Genomic DNA, 18,070 nt, shown 5'->3' with positions numbered 1-18,070 from the left:
CTCCAATGAGGGTGACCATTTGGATCCGGAATACAGTTTCAAATTCAATGGTTTAAAAATATCAAGAGATGAACATTTAATCGTTAATGCTGTTATCTTCTTTTTTTTCAGGGTTAGTGGGGGAGGAATGTAACTCACGTTCTCAGGTATAGGTGGAAATGAATGATTTGCAGCGAGTCCCTCAGTATCTGTATTACTATTTTTTCTAACTCGCAGAATGGAACTTCCAAATTTTGTAGGAAGTTCGATGTCTGACTAGGGAGGGTGCCTCTTGCTCCGAAAAGCAGGCCTGTGACAATCCACCGGTCAATAGGTATTTTATACTTAGATGAAAGGTAAGGCAAGCACGGAACATAAATAGCTTGCTTTTCTACGTCCACATCCCGAGCCTGATTAAGGTCTCTTTCAAAGCGAATGGTGGGATCTAAGACCATCGCTTTCATGTCCTCTCTGTTGATGGCTACGATGTCCGCCCTCCGATTAGAGTCATCAGTAGAGATGCAGTGAACCTCCTCGTGCACCTCCCATCCACGCTGTCTCAAGTCTTTATGCAGTTGTTTAACACTTGTATATCTATACACTGATAAACCCTGTATAAGCAATGCAAATTTTTCTTACTAATAAACGTTGTATAAGCATTGCATTACTATACCACACGTACACACTCGTTGCAAGCCGTAGGAATCTCTTCCTGTAGTTCACTGACGTATTTCCTCACGTACACTGCCTTTATGACCGCTCTTTCTGCTTATCTGAAAGCAAAACCTTTCGAAAAGCCGTGTCGTAGGACGATTAAACTTTGCATATCGAAAAGGCTGTGGCAACACGAGGTGATAAACATCTGGCAATCGACGTTGGGTGTGAAACAGGTGACAACCAACGTGATATTAATAGCAAATTTCCGCGGGATTATTAAGAGAACTGCGGATAATGGAGAAAGTTACAAAAAGGATAAGGGCCCCTAAATGGGAAATTGAAATTTAAAAAAGACTTCCTTCTCAGAAAGCAGTGAAGCATGTGATTCCATATCCATTATTATTATTACATTATTAGTTGTCTCATCGGCACTATTGTATTATAACCGTCTTACTAATAGATATAAATTAAGTTGAATTTGTAGTCACATAATATCTGCTCTTCATTTTTCGTCAGCTCAAAAGTGAATGGCTAAATAGTTAGCGTGCTGGCCTTTGGTCACAGGGGTCCTAGGTCGGGAATTTTAACCATAATTGGTTAATTTCGCTGGCACGGGGGCTGGGTGTATGTGTCGTCTTCATCATCATTTCATCCCCATCATGACACGCAGGTCGCCTACGGGAGTCAAATCGAAAGACCTGCATCTGGCGAGCCGAACTTGTCCTCAGACACTCCCGGCACTAAAAGCCATACGCCATTTCATTTACCTCAAAAGTAATTATTGATGAAAGCAGTTCTGGCAGCTTGACCATGCAAATTGGGAGGTTGGACTTGGCGAAGATTGATCCGCTATATTCTCTTCTCCCATATCGACGGCTATGTTATGTAAGACGGTTAGGGTAACAATTCAATTCAGCCATAGACACCCATGAGAGACTCAGTGACTCTATTGTGCATAACCTAAACAGGCGATACTTTAAATATCATGCACTAAACCCTCACAATTTTCCATTATTTCAATCCACTTCAGGCACTGAACTTGTAATTAATACAATTCGTCAAATTACAGCACCAATGGTATTCATATTTGTGCACGGAAATACTGTTAAATGCAATGGATTGTCTTAAGCAAGGTCCCGCGACTGTATAACCGGTGTATAACAACTGCCATGCCTTAACATTACTGCTTATAACAATCTTATACACGATAGAGCCTATATGCAGTTTATTAGTAAGACTGTAGGTGTATTGTGCCTGCCCCATGGTGTAGGGGTAGCGTGCCTGCTTCTCACCCGGAGGCTCCGGGTTCGATTCCCGGCCAGGTCAGGGATTTTTACCTGCACCTGAGGGCTGGTTCGAGGTCCACTCAGCCTACGTGATTAGAATTGAGGAGCTATCTGACGGTGAGATGGCGGCCCCGGTCTAGAAAGCCAAGAATAACGGCCGAGAGGATTCGTCGTGCTGACCACACGACACCTCGTAATCTGCAGGCCTTCGGGCTGAGCAGCGGTCGCTTGGTAGGCCAAGGCCCTTCAAGGGCTGTAGTGCCATGGGGTTTGGTTTGGTTTCGTAGGTGTATTGTAAACCAACAGATTGCATTAAAGTTTGAATTCGGAGACCATTTGTCAGAGAGATGAAACAGCATACCGTCTCCCTGGAAGACGGCTGCAATTCCACGGTTAATATGTGCTTATGTTTTAAATTTGGTTTTGATAAGTGTAGAAGTTAAAAATGTCAGTCATGACTCCACGTAAGTGGTAAAGAAAATTTAAGTCAATACGGAACCGAAGCTAAAATTTATCATATGTAATGCCTGGTCTAGATCAAAGTGAATGACGTAGAATAACAGGGCAAGACGACTACCATCCAATCTCCTCCACGACATCTTGTTTAAGTTGACGACTTGACAGTAGCGGGAGATGGATGATATGGCGCACGTACACACACAGTTCAATCAACCTACAAGCAAGCTGACTGCGGCGATACATCAGATCTGCAAGTGACAAACATTGATTGTTGTGCCGGTACCGGTAATCGATTACTCAGGCAGCAACTCAGTGAATACATGCCAGTCGTAAAGTTCATTTCAGACATAGATTAGGGACCTGAGTAGTCGAAAACAAACACAGTAGAATTAAAAACATTAGTGCATTATGTGAAAAGACTAGGTGTAAATTGGTATGTTAAGTGATAAGAATCGAAGGCCAGGAAATGTTTACTTAGAACAGGCGGTAAAGGAAATCAAAGAGGATTTGGACAAGGAACCACAATTCAAGGTGAGGAAATCAAAACTCTGAGATTTGCCAATGATATTGTTATTCTATTTGAGTCCGCAGAAGATCTGGAGAAATTGTTGAACGGTATGGACACAGTCTTGAAGGAATACAAGATGAAAAGAAATAAGTCCAAAACAGAAGTAATGGAGGGCAGTCGAACGAAGCTAGGTGATGCAGGGAATATTAGATTAGGAAATGAAGTCTTAAAGGAAATAGATGAATATTGTTACTTGAAAATAACTACTGATGGCAGAAGTAAGGAGGATACAAAATGCAGACTAGCACAAGCAAGGAAGGTATTTTTTAAGAAAAGACATTTGGAAAATTCTAAATTCCCATGGAGGGAATTAGATATTTTTCACCAATAGGGCATGTCAAAAATGTCAAAAACAAATCAGATGTAAGGCTTGCCAGGCGTTTGCTCTATTAACCAGCGTTTCGTCTTAGGTCTGACACTAGACCCATCAGAGTGGGATGTGGCAGACCCTACCCACTGACGCTGGGGTGTATGCAGGTAAACTTATCAGAAGCCCTTATAAGAGACACAGTCTGATAACTGCATACGGGAGATAAATCTCCACAATGGAATTATTGCCCGCCTAGCAATTCCAAATGGAAAATTCTAAATTCCCATGGAGGGAATTAGATATTTTTCTCCAATAGAGCATGTGTTTTTGACATAAAAGAAATTTGCTCACTTTGAACATAGATTTAGGAATTAGAAAGAGGTTCTTGAAGACTTCTGTCTAGAGCGTGGCATTGTATGGAAACTAGTTCAGAAATAAATAGAATAGAGGCTTTTGAAATGTGGTGTTACAGACAAATTCTTAAGTTGAGACGGGTGGATCGAAAAACGAACGAAGAGATGTTGTTGTTTGAGTCATCAGTCTATAGACTGGTTTGATGCAGCCCTCCATGCCACCCTATCCTGTGCTAACCTTTACATTTCTACGTAACTATTGCATCCTACATCTGCTCTAATCTGTTTGTCATATTCATACCGTGGTCTACCCCTACCGTTCTTACCACCTACACTTCCTTCAAAAACCAACTGAACAAGTCCTGGGTGTCTTAAGATGTGTCCTATCATTCTATCTCTTCTTCTCGTCAAATTTAGCCAAATCGATCTCCTCTCACCAATTCGATTCAGAATCTCTTCATTCGTGATTCGATCTATCCATCTCACCTTCAGCATTCTTCTGTAACACCACATTTCAAAAGCTTCTATTCTCTTTCTTTCTGAGCTAGTTATCGTCCATGTTTCACTTCCATACAATGCCACGCTCCACACGAAAGTCTTCAAAAACATCTTTCTAATTCCGATATCAATGTTTGAAGTGAGCAAATTTCTTTTCTTAAGAAAGCTCTTCCTTGCTTGTGCTAGTCTGCATTTTATGTCCTCCTTACTTCTGCCATCGTTAGTTACTTTACTACCCAAGTAACAATATTCATCTACTTCCTTTAAGACTTCATTTCCTAATCTAATATTTCCTACATCACCTGCCTTCGTTCGACTGCACTCCATTACTTTTGTTTTGGACTTATTTATTTTCATCTTGTACTCCTTACCCAAGACTTCATCCATACCATTCAGCAACTTCTCGAGATCTTCTGCAGTCTCAGATAGAATAACAATATCATCGGCAAATCTCAAGGTTTTGATTTCCTCTCCTTGGACTGTGATTCCCTTTCCAAATTTCTCTTTGATTTCCTTTACTGCCTGTTCTATGTAAACATTGAAAAGGAGAGGGGACAAACTGCAGCCTTGCCTCACTCCTTTCTGGATTGCTGCTTCTTTTTCAAAGCCCTCGATTCTTATCACTGCAGACTGATTTTTATACAGATTGTAGATAATTCTTCGTTCTCGGTATCTGATCCCTATCATCTTCAGAATCATAAATAGCTTTTTCCAATCAACATTATCGAATGCCTTTTCTAGATCTACGAATGCCATGTACGTGGGCTTGTCCTTCTTGATTCGATCCTCTAAGATCAGACGTAAAGTCAGGATTGCTTCACGTGTTCCTACATTTCTCCTGAAGCCAAATTGATCTTCTCCCAACTCAGCTTCAACTTGATTTTCCATTCTTCTGTAAATAATACGTGTTAAAATTTTGCAGGCATGAGATACTAAACTAATGGTGCGGTAGTTTTCACACCTGTCAGCACCGGCTTTCTTGGGAATAGGTATAACAACATTCTGCCGAAAATCGGATGGGACTTCTTCTGTCTCACACATCCTGCACACTAAATGAAATAACCTTACCATGCTAGTTTCTCCTAAGGCAGTCAGTAGTTCAGAGGGAATATCATCAATTCCAGGTGCCTTGTTCCTATTTAGGTCACTCACAGCTCTGTCAAACTCTGACCTCAAAATTGGGTCTCCCATTTCATCAGCATCAACAGCCTCTTCATGTTCCAGAACCAAATTATCTACATCGTTACCTTGATACAACTGTTGGACATGCTCCTGCCATCTTTCTGCTTTGTCTTCTTTCCCTAGAAGTGGCTTTCCATCTGAGCTCTTAATATTCATGCACCTAGATTTCCTTTCTCCAAAGGTTTCCTTAATTTTCCTGTATGCAGCATCTACCTTTCCCAAGACCATACAGTCTTCGACATCCTTGCACTTCTCCTTCAGCCAGTCTTCCTTAGCTGCCTTGCACTTTCTATCCACTTGATTCTTTAATCGCCTGTATTCTTTTCTGCCCTCTTCATTTCTAGCATTCTTGTATTTTCGTCGTTCATCGATCAGGTCTAGTATCTCCTGAGTTATCCACTGATTCTTAGTTGATCTTTTCTTCCTTCCTAACATTTCTTCAGCCACCCTACTGACTTCATTTTTCATGACTCTCCACTCTTCCTCTATTGTGTTTCCTTCAGCCTTTTCATTTAGTCCTTGTGCAACATGTTCCTTGAAACAATCTCTCACACTCTTTTCTTTCAACTTGTCTAGATCCCATCTTTTTGCAATCTTTCCTTTCTTCAATTTCTTCAACTTCAGATGGCATTTCATGACCAACAAGTTGTGGTCAGAGTCCACGTCTGCTCCTGGGAAAGTTTTGCAATCCAACACCTGGTTTCTGAGTCTCTGCCTAATCATAATGAAGTCTATTTGATACCTTCCAGTGTCTCCAGGTCTCGTCCACGTATACAGCCGTCGTTTGTGGTGTTTGAACCAAGTATTGGCAAGGACTAAATTATGATCAGTGCAGAATTCAACCAGCCGACTTCCTCTTTCGTTCCTTTGTCCCAATCCGAATTCTCCTACTGTACTACCTTCTCTTCCTTGGCCTACCACTGCATTCCAGTCTCCCATCACAAGTAGATTCTCGTCACCTTTTACATATTGAATTAAATCGTCTATCTCCTCATATATTCTTTCGATTTCTTCATCATCCGCTGAACTAGTAGGCATATAGACCTGCACTATTGTGGTGGGCATTGGTTTGGTGTCTATCTTGACAACAATAATTCTTTCGCTATGCTGGTCGTAGTAGCTTATCCGCTGCCCTATTTTCTTATTCATTATTAAACCAACTCCTGCATTTCCCCTGTTTGATTTCGTGTTGATAATTCGGTAGTCGCCTGACCAAAAATCCTGTTCTTCCTGCCAACGTACTTCACTTATACCAACTAGATCTAACTTTAGCCTATCCATCTCCCTTTTCAGATTCTCTAACCTACCACAACGATTCAAACTTCTAACATCCCACGCTCCGACTCGCAGAATGTCAGTATCCTTCTTCCTGATGATCGCCCCCTCTCGTGTAGTCCCCACCCGGAGATCCGAATGGGGGACTAGTTTACCTCCGGAATATTTTACCCGGGAGGAAGCCATCATCAGTACATCATTCATACAGAGAGAGCTGCATGTCCTCGGGAGGTAGTTACGGCTGTAGTTTCCCGTTGCTTTCAGCCGAGTAGCAGTATCAACACAGCTAAGCCATGTTGAGTATTATTACAAGGCCGTATCAGTCAATCATCTAGACTGCCGCCCTTGCAACTACCGAAAGGCTGCTACCCCCCTTTCGATGAACCATTCGTTAGTCTGGTCTCTCAACAGATACCCATCCGATATGGTTGCACCTGCGGCTCGGCTATCTGCATCATTGGGACACGCAAGCCTCCCCACCGCGGCAAGGTCACATGGTTCGCAGAAGAGATACTGAATGGAATTAGTGAGAGGGGAACGATTTGGTGAAATTTGACCTTTTTTTTTTTTTTTTTTTGCTGGGGGCACCAACACAGATAGGTCTTATGGCGACGATGGGATAGGAAAGTCCTAGGAGTTGGAAGGAAGCGGCCGTGGTCTTAATTAAGGTACAGCCCCAGCATTTGCCTGGTGTGAAAATGGGAAACCACGGAAAACCATCTTCAGGGCTGCCGACAGTGGGATTCGAACCTACTATCTCCCGGATGCAAGCTCACAGCCGCGCGCCTCTACGCGCACGGCCAACTCGCCCGGTAAATTTGACCGTAAGAAGAGACAGAATGATAGGGCACATCGGATGCCCTTCCTGACGCCAACCTCAGTTGAGGAGCTAAGGAAGATGTAATGAATAATTGTGAATGAAATTGGGTAATGAGGTGGAAGGAATCGGCTGTGTTCTATGAATAGGAACCGTCCCGGCATTTACCTGGTAGCGAAAATAAGAAACCACAGAAAACTATTCTCAGGACAAAAGGCGGCGGAGTTCTCCCGAATGCAGAGCTTGGCTCCATAGCCGTGCGTCCATTCCACTCGGTATTATGTTGACCGAGCTCGATAGCTGCAGTCGCTTAATTGCGGCCAGTATCCAGTATTCGGGAGATAGTAGGTTCGAACCCCACTATCGGCAGCCCTGAAAATGGTTTTCCGTGGTTTCCCATTTTCACACCAGGCAAATGCTGGGGCTGTACCTTAATTAAGGCCACGGCCGCTTCCTTCCCACTCCTAGCCATTTCCTGTCCCATCGTCGCCGTAAGACCTATCTGTGTCGGTGTGACGTAAAGCAACTAGCAAAAAAAAAAAAAAAAAAAAAAAAAAAAAGAAAAAAAAAAAAAGGTATTGTTGTCTGTCAGACTCCAGAAATCTATATATCAAAGAGTTTACAAAAACAGCTTTGGCAAATCCGCCCGTCCATTCTACCGGACCGATCATGAGGATGAGGCTTGTTGTTTAAAGGGGCCTAACATCTAGGTCATCGGCCCCTAATGGTACGAAATGAAATGACAAATTAAAAGCCCAAAAAAACATCCACTGAGCACAATTCAAAACGTGAGTACGAAGAATGAATGGATGGACGGATATGAATTTAAAACGATCAGTGGAACCGACCCACAGTACCTCACATGCACAGAAGCTGGCGTAAAACAATAATATTACTGACCAAGGGACTGCTTCTATATGACGATACTCAATCGATGATGCTTGTAGTCGAAAGGAGTCCAAAGTCCAAGTCATCGGCCCCTCACAATGGTACTTATCGCTAGTAAAATAGAACCACGGTGTTTGTCATGTTGCGGTACTAATCAAGAGTAGCGTAGACTCGCGGTATTCCACACATTATGGTACTACTCACAGGTAATGAAATTTGCACATGTATTACAAACCTACGTTGTTTCGCACATTCCGGCGCCATTTACAGACAACGCAAACGTATGGTGTTCATCACATAAGGGTACTAACCACAGGGACTCGTACTACCCGTGGTGTTCCTCATATAGTGGGTACTAATCATAGGCAAGGCAGAACCATGGGTTCCGTCATTCCACGGTGTGTCTCAGATAGTGCTACTAATCACAGGTACTGTAAAAGCCATCGCGCTCTCATTTGCTATTTTTTTTTTTTTTTTTTGCTAGTTGTTTTACGTCGCACCGACACAGATAGGTCTTACGGCGACGATGGGACAGGAAAGAGCTAGGAGTGGGAAGGAAGCGGCCGTGGCCTTAATTAAGGTACAGCCCCAGCATTTGCCTGGTGTGAAAATGGGAAACCATGGAAAACCATTTTCAGGGGTGCCGACAGTGGGGTTCGAACCTACTATCGTTTGCTACTAATCACAAACCTATTTGGTACCTAACAGTCGTACTACGCGCAAGGATAAGCGACCCATGGTGTTCCCCACATGGTGGTACTAATCACAAGGAGTTTCTTGGTTCTAATATAATCATCCCTTGGTCGCCTCTTACGACAGGCAGGGGATACCGTGGGTGTATTCGTCTGCGTCCCCCACCCACAGGGTGTTTGGTCCGCGAGAGGTACCGTATTTTATTTTCCTAAAGTCCGCCAGCAAGCCGGTTAGGACCCCCCCCCCCTAACCGCCACCTGGGAGTATCACCTCTCTCCCTGCTACACCAGCGTAGTAGAATCGTGGTGTGGTGTTGACTGACAAAGATTTAGTTGTCTAAAGCCCGGTTGTATAAAACATTTGATCTCAGTTTAAAGAGGAAAAATGGCTGCCAGTCAATTTGAACTTCGATTTTCCGTTGTATAAACGCTAATCTAAGATCATCTCGTCTTGATCTCAGTTCAGATTTGACTGCCGAATATTCGTCGGTTAATCTCCTTGAACTTAGATCATTATCATTCATATTAAACATTGAACTAGACCTGAAGACTTGAGAAGTGTTTCCTTGTATCGTATCTGCGTAAGAATACCGTACCTTAATAATATCGAGGTGCGTTATAAATATATTGAATGCTAGTAGTTAAATAATATTGCAAGATCGCTCGATTTTTTTTAGAAGTGAGGTTATGTGAATATCGTATAAACAATAGCTTACTGCAATACCAACATGTTGTTACTTAGTTTCATGATACTGCTTCAATAATTAATTCTTTTTAAATTATGTTTTAAGTTTACAAAACAAAGCATATATATTTTCTGTAGCAGGGATGTCAGATTATTCCGACTTTCCGTCTGATGAAGAAGAGTTGATTTTTCAACGAGCTCCTCGCGTCTTTCGGCACAGACGGAATCCGATTATTGAAATTAGTGAAATGTTCAAAATAAGATTTCGTTTATCGAAAGATGTTGTGGAACGACTGGAACTAAAGTTAAGGCACACACTACAAAAACCTAGTCAAATAAATTATCCCCTGTCACCCATGTGTATGTTCCTAACAACTCAGGTTTTATGCTACAGCAAGTTTTCAAATCGTTGTTGGAGAGCTCTTTAACACTGACAAGTCAACGGCTTTCTCTTTCAACTTTGATGTCACCATATAGGTTCTTTTATTTTCTATTATATGTTTGTACCTTGATAGTACAATATCCACCAGATCGTCCTTTTCTCTCTGTGTGAAGTTCCTTCCATGTTTACTTTGCGAGATTACAATATTATCTTCTCCTTCTTCGACAGACACGGCAATTTCGTATTTCATTTGTTGACAGTCACGGCCAGGTCAATCCCACCATTTAAGTATTATCCAACGGGCCGAGCTATTTCATATTTCATTTGTTTTGCGGTGTTGCCACGTCCAATTTATTGAACTCCGATTACATTTGAACTACACGTGTAAACCGAGTTCAGTTTTATACAACGCGATGAAGTCGTAATCTCAGTTCATTTTCAGAACTAAGTTCTTAACTGATCTCCAGTCAGATGTCTTTATACAACCGGGCCTAATAGTACCAGGTGTCCACAATTCAACTATTCCAGCCCAACACAGCACGGGCTCTAATGATCGTAGGAATCTGAAATTTCACAGATATTATGCCACAAAAATTATTACTTTCCAGTCTTGCACCCGATTTTTCGTAACTCGTGACTTTAGAAAGTTCTCCCCGTGGAATTCCGTTGCCAGTTCCTTTGTTATAGGAATAACCATTGCAATCAGCTTAAGTGACTGGCATATTTTTACAAGCTCATTCATTCTTGGTCCATTTTTCTTTGAAGAGATGACCCCTCACAGCCTGTTAGGTGTGCACCTTATATGGAACTCCTTGTGCAACACGTGACTCCAGCTTGGAAAGAATGGACCGCTCTTTTCAAGCAAGATGGGGCAACACCACGTATCACTTCCCAGGTGAAAGATTTGCTGCAAGAAACCTTCAGTAAAGACCACATCAACTCGGGTCATTTTCCCATGGTGTCGCTCATATAGTGCTACTAATCACAAGTAGTTTCATAGTTCTAATTTGATCATCCCTTGGTTCGCTCCTTGCGACAGACAGGGGATACCGTGGGTGAATTCTTCGTCTGCGTCCCCCACCCACACGGGGTTGTGTGTTTGGTCCACGAGAGGTATTTTATTTCCCTCAAGTCCGCCGGCAAGCCAGTTAGGAACCCCCTATCCGCCACCTGGGATACGCCACGTGGGAGTATCACCTCTCCCCCTGCTACGCCAGCGTAGTAGGTTCGTAGATACAGGACCGATTTACTTCATTTTTGTTGTATTCTCTCCGGAATTACCTGCAGGTGAATCATGAGACATTGATAGGTCTCTAAGTTGAGCCAACTTTGAATAATCATTAAATCAAATCATTAAATGATCACTCCAATACTTGCAATACATTCTGAACTTAGCAGGTTGCTAAGCGACTAACACTTTCATTAATATTCTGATACATGTGATTTTCATCCTAAGTAATGTCATTGCATGCAGCCATGTTTGATTACTACCTGTCAAGCCAGAGAGTGTTCACTTCCTCTGATCACGGACGAATACTAAGGTAGATACTCTTTGATTCTCAAAACTTTCCCAGCAACAGATGGTAGAGCATTCCTAATAACTTACTGTACATGCTGCTAAGAGAAAAAGTCTACGTACAAACAGACCCATTACGACATACGCCTTAGACATTATCTGGGAGCACCTATCGAAGGATAATCTACCTACACTAGAAAGAGTGACAGAATACGAAGCTTTACATGAAGAATTGTAGGATAAAAAAGCGAAGATTGGATGGATGTTTACCAAATAGACGGCATGATGACGTCAGAATGGATAATTCTGTCTACGAACTGCAGCATACCATAACTGGTCATCCTCCTCAGTTGTATCCCCCGACTAAAAGTCTCACGCTCCAGGACACTGCCCTATAGGCGGTAGAGGTGGGATTCCTTGCTGAGTTATTATTTACAAACCTTATAAATGTTCTAAACAGCAAGGATTGCAACAGTGTATAAAAATATGAAACATCTTCACCGGCAGATAACCGCATTAAGTGCTTTGCATGTGTAAATAATTGCAAGGATAGTGTATAATATCCTACTACACATTTAGGAATGTATTTGAGATAAGTTATCAATAAAAAAATATTACGAGGGCAAGTCAATAAGTATCTGCAATGTTGCTCTAATTGTCTTTGGGTTGGCTCTATAGCGTTGTGTGCTCACCATCCGTTAGAAGGCACCGTTGTCTACGTCTGTGGTAGGTCTCAGCGTTATCAGATCAGTACAGCTTGCGCTGTTGCGAAATAAAGATGGCCGCGCCACTCTCTGTTTGCACCAAGAACAGCGTTCCGCAATCCGTTTCTTGTGGTCTGAAAGTGCACCAGGAGCGGAAATTCATAGAAGACTTTCAGCACAATACGGGGACAATGGTTTGCCACAGCGGATGCTTCCATTCCATCCTCTGATGTTTGCTCTCTGGTTCGAAGTGGTGAACCCATGTTTCATCTCCAGTGATGATCCGTTTCAGAAAAGTTTCACCTTCGTTAGCATGACGGTCCAGTAGATGCTGAAAGATTCTCACACGATTGCACTTCTGCTCTTCATTGAGTTGTTTTGGAATCCATCTCGAACAGACTTTGTGAAAGTTAAGCCTGATATGCATGATTTCATATGCAGAACCATAGCTAATGTGCATATGATTTGCCACGTCATCAACAGTCACTCGTCTGTTATTCAGGATCATATTATGCACTTGGTCATTATTGGCAACAGTTACGGCTGCAAATGGACGCCCGGATCTTTCCTCATCCTCCACGCTCGTGTGACACCGTTTTGAACAGTTCAATTCACTGTTAAACACTTTGCACCAATGCTATTATCTCGTGAATAACGAAGTCACTGCGGTTAATGACAATAAATTCACGAACTGTTGTAAGTAACCTATAACTGATCCATTATATGAAAAGAAATTTGCAGTGAGCCCAGTAATCAACATTCCGGTGACACACAGGAGTCCCGGAACGAGCACAGAACTAGGCCCTACGCCGACTGACATTGGTCTCTGCGCATGGTTGAGTTTCGGCAAGCTCTTCTTTCAGGACGTATTCCTCGAACATTGATATAGATATTTTTGAAGTCTCTCAACTGCAGCGTGTAACCTCCGTGGTTCACGTGGCAGCCTCTCACCAGTGGGTTCCATGGTTTAAATCCCGGTCACTCCTAACTGGACAAAACGGTAACGGGACAGACTTTTCTCCTGGTACTCCAATTTTCCCTGTCATCTTTCATTCCAACAACACTCTCAAATACAATTCCATTTCATCTGTCAGTCAATCATTGCCCCAGAGCAGTGCGACAGGCTTCGGCAGCCGGCACAATCCCTATCCGCGTCGCTAGATGGGGGTTTCATTCATTCCATTCCTGACCCAGTCGAATGACTGGAAACAGGCTGTGGATTTTTTTCGTCTGGAGCATGGCACTATATGGAAGTAAAACATGGACAACAACTAGCTTAGAAAGGAAGAGAATAGAAGATTTTCAAATGTGGAGTCAAGAAGAATGCTGACGGTGAGATAAATGAGGTGAATGAGCGGATAATGAATCGAACTGGTAAGCGAAATTTGATCAAAAGAAGATATAAAATTATAAAACACATCTTAAAACACCCAGGACTTGTTCAGTTAGCTTTTTTAGGGAAGTATAGGTAGTAAGAACGGTAAGGGTAGATCAAAGCATGCATATGACAAAGAGATTACAGTAGATGTAGGATGTAGTCTTCTTCTGACTCGTTTTCCAGTGGCGAAGGGTGATATCTTTTGTAGGGTAGGCTGAGGTTTAATGAATCTCAAAAGTAACGTACGGTTCTCAATTTCTCAAAATTCACTCTCAGTTATTATTATTATTATTATTATTATTACAACTTCCCCCATGTGGAGGCTGCCACAAGGACAAAGTATGTCGACTACACAGTATTTTGTCTTCTAAGTTACTGTTGACTTTGCTAGTGTGCCACGTAGAAGATTCACCAAAAGGCTCAGGAATAGATTTGCAATACGGTTCTTCAGATGTTATATAGATGATTGCGGAGTATGGTCACTGAACCTCGTATTGCGGCGATAGCGATGTCGTGAAGTCGTGTCCGGCTGAGACCGAGAGAATCCCATAGCTGTACAAGAAATTTAGGGATTGTGCCTCGAGCTCCGATCATGAGTCCATGGACGGAACTATTGTCTAGGTGATATTTATCTTTATAGTAGTTTACAGTTGGCTGGTAAATTGACTTCTTTTCGGCGTCCACCTCTTCGGCCTGGCCAACGTGCGACTCGAAGCGTATTGTGGGATCTAAGATTAGTCCTTGCTTGCTAGCTGGTTGAAAGGCTATCATGGATTTCATGGAATGGGTAGATTAATTCTACAAATGAAGTTATGTATTTTAAAGTAACACCCAATGAGACTAATATCTTAAATGCATTTCCTGGGTCCTGTTCATGTCACAAGTTCAATAATTTTACATGTTAGAAAATAATACTATATTGTAATAAACATCGTTGACAACCCTGTATCCTTTATGTTTCATTATGTAATGTACTGTTTTAGTTCTCCCAAAAACCCACAGATCGCAGTAGTTACTAACAACCAACTCAGTGGACAACCAACATTGTGGGTTTCTCCCGCTAAAACAACCAGTAGCTCCTTGAGCAAGCCTAAACACATGTGATTACGAGATCCTATTACAGGGTCTCTCATAAAAGCTAAGATCATCGTAGCAGCGTTTTTACTCCCTGATCTATAAATTGCAGTAGAGAAGGTGCACACATAGTTCTTGACCTTGCAAGGAACCTGCACGTGTTCGACCTGGCAAGCATCAGTCGCCAGTCTGAATCCGAGACAGTCATCATTGCAACACCATATTTTCGTATTTAAAAGTTCTGGTTTCATCTTAATGGTCATGTGAAGAGTCATAACTCTCGCTATTGGTGTGCGGAAAATCCTAATGGTGTTTTACGAAGCCTCTCATTATGATAGGAAGATTGGTGTGCTGTTAGTGCAAGACGAATAATTTGGCCTATTTTTGCAAGGCGAAAGTAAATGCAGAAAGGTACGCTGTTCTTCCATCAGTTAAAGGAAGAAGAAAAATCGCGTGGGTGGTTTCAACAAGATTCAGCCCTTACTCATACAGCAGAAGATTCCCTTCTTACAATCACGAAAGTGATTGCAGACAGTGAGCAGTGCTGGTCTATTTCTCCTTCTTTCTCAGATCTAACAGTGTGTGATTTTTACTTGTGCGGTAAGCTGAAAGAAAAAGTGAATCGAACAAATTCTCACGCATTGGAGGAACTGATAAAAAAGACAATTTCTCCATCTGTTGTTTACCTTAGTGGAGGAGAATGGAAAACCATTCTCAGCACAGCCAACTGTGGGAACCAGTTCCTCGCTGTCTCTGCATCCTCCAACCAAGGCCTGATCAACATAAGTCACTTATATAATACTCCACAGTTCAGTGACTTAAAGATAACCTATTGCCTGGTTCTTCAAGACAAAATAATTGTATAAATGTGTGTAACATTACCCACTGTCAGTCTGCATGTATCATTCTGTAACTTTTATTATTATTATTAAGTTTGAGTGTAAGTGCAAGTTTTCAGGGTGAGGTGAGCCACCTGGAGGGTTTGGCCTTCTCTCTGGCCAGGAACTGATGGAAGAATGGCATCAAAATGTCATCTTGTTACCTCTCTGCATTTACTGTCATCTCAACAAAAAAATATAGCCCTAATTACACTAACAGCACACCAAACTTCCTATGATAATGAGGGACTTCTTAAACACCATTTTTGATGAAACTTGGGTGCATCATTATGCCCGATAAACAACGGACAATTAATGCACCCTATTACTGTCACGTTTTGGATGAAGCAAAAGCTGGGTATCGCAACAAGCAATGCAGGCAACCGAGCCAAAACGTCATTTTTCTCCATGACAATTAAGGCCGCATACTGCTGCTTTAACACAGCCAAAACTGGAGGAAATTCACTGGACACCTCGGCAACACCCTCCATACAGTCCAGATTTACCGCCCTGTGACTGCCATTTGTTTGGACCACTCAAACAAGATCTAAGAGGACAACGGTTCTATGATGATGCGAGTGTAGAAGAGTTCGTGCGCAACTGGCTCTGCACACATCCCTCATCCTTCTATCAGGACGGCATCAAAAACTTACCAAACGTATGGAGAAAATGTGTATTGAAGGCAGGGCACTTTTGTAGAAAAGTAATCTGTATATGTGTATTTTTCTTGGTTGATGCAATGAATTTTAAAAAATTATTTCCGTTTATATATTTGATCCACCCTCACGTTTCAAAAATTACATTATTGATTTTATTAGTGTACTTTTTCTATGATCCATTTGCTTTCTTTTTTAGAAATTCTCAAATTTAACTCCAGATATCTTTGTCAGATATCATTAATTTCAAAGTGGATACCAGCTTTAATGCAACTCTCACGGTAGTACAGGCATGCCAAGTTTGAAGACAATCAGGCAAAAACTGCTGCACATACAAAATTTTGTATACTGAAAAACAAAGTTTTGAGAAAATGTTATTTTATATAAGATGACAGTAGCTAAATCAGAACTTCCCAGCACAATATATTTATCTTTTCTTCTCCTCAGTTTTTAACATTCTACTTTACCTAGTAAACCCTTATATATAAAAATACGTACCACTAACAGTAATGATCGATCTTTGAATGTTGAAAGATTAGAGTTTTCACTAAATACTGTTTGTATATTCCATTATCGTAAGCCACATCATAGAAAAAAAGAAAAAAAAAAAGAAAAGTCATCTCCATACAGGCCATGAAAGCCCATGGAGGGGTGGAAGGTAAAGGCTTCTACTATCCGTAACCTTGGCACTTGATGGGATAGACTGGTTAGCTCTACACCCGGCCGCCTTTGCCCCCAGGAATTAACCTGGTACTCACTTTTGGTGTAGGATGAGTGAACCTCAGGATCATATACACCTCCGAAGAGGAAATCTCGTTCCTTAAATTTTGACTTCCTTATAGGGAATCGAACACATGTCCTTTCGGGTGAACCGAGCACGCATTTACCAACTCGGGCAGGCAGCCCCTTAAGCCACACCATATAAAAGTTTTAATTTACTAATTCCAGTTAACAATAATTATTGGTAAATCTAACACAATGAACCCAAACTGAACTTTGAAGATTGAAATATTCCTCAGCAAACGTAAACAAAATTACAAGGCACATGCAGTGGGCATTTTCTGCTCGACATGATTTGTCGTCTATAACAGGAAAAGGGTTAATTTGACTATTTCTAGTGAATATAAGCACAGAAACTGTCCACATACAACAACACAGACCAGTACACCAGGAATCGTCGGAAATTCAAAAGTGGAATTATGAAATACCCCGATATTCCAAAGGCATTCATCGAGGAAGTGGGCTTGGCCTTTCGAAGGAACTTTTAAATACTTCAGCAGGACATTTAAAAATGGCCACATATGAAAAAAATTACATCGCCATGTGCCACAAGGAATGGAGTAGAGACCTTCATTTCGGTTTTTGGACCATTTTAGCTTCTCTCTCGTCTGATTACGAGTCTTTTTGTGAGACTATGAGTATGAGACTCGCACCGCAGATGTGCCAATGCCTTCTTTCTTTATAAGTATCTGATGCATAGAGTGGATTGCTCAACATTGTTGGAGTTGATTCTATAAAATGTTCCTCGTCGTAACAGTAGGCAAAGGTATACTTTCCATCTGCCTAAAGTGAGAACTGTGGCTTGGGAAAACTCATGGCTGCCGAGGGCCTTAAAATCATTTAATGAGGTGGGTGAATCAGTAGCCCTTATTCACCCACATTCGTCTAAAATTAGACATGCCCTAACGACCTCATGAATGTAAGGTACCGGTACTCTCTGCAAAATATATAAATATGTGTGTGTGTCTAGATGTGGTTTAATCATGACAATTATTTAAGGACATTCACTTTTATTTATTTATTTAAGGTGGTGTAAGTATGTGTATATAAACA

This window comes from Anabrus simplex, chromosome 14 (assembly GCF_040414725.1).
Source record: "Anabrus simplex isolate iqAnaSimp1 chromosome 14, ASM4041472v1, whole genome shotgun sequence".
Classification (NCBI taxonomy): domain Eukaryota; kingdom Metazoa; phylum Arthropoda; class Insecta; order Orthoptera; family Tettigoniidae; genus Anabrus; species Anabrus simplex.
Note: the sequence above shows the minus strand (reverse complement) of the source record.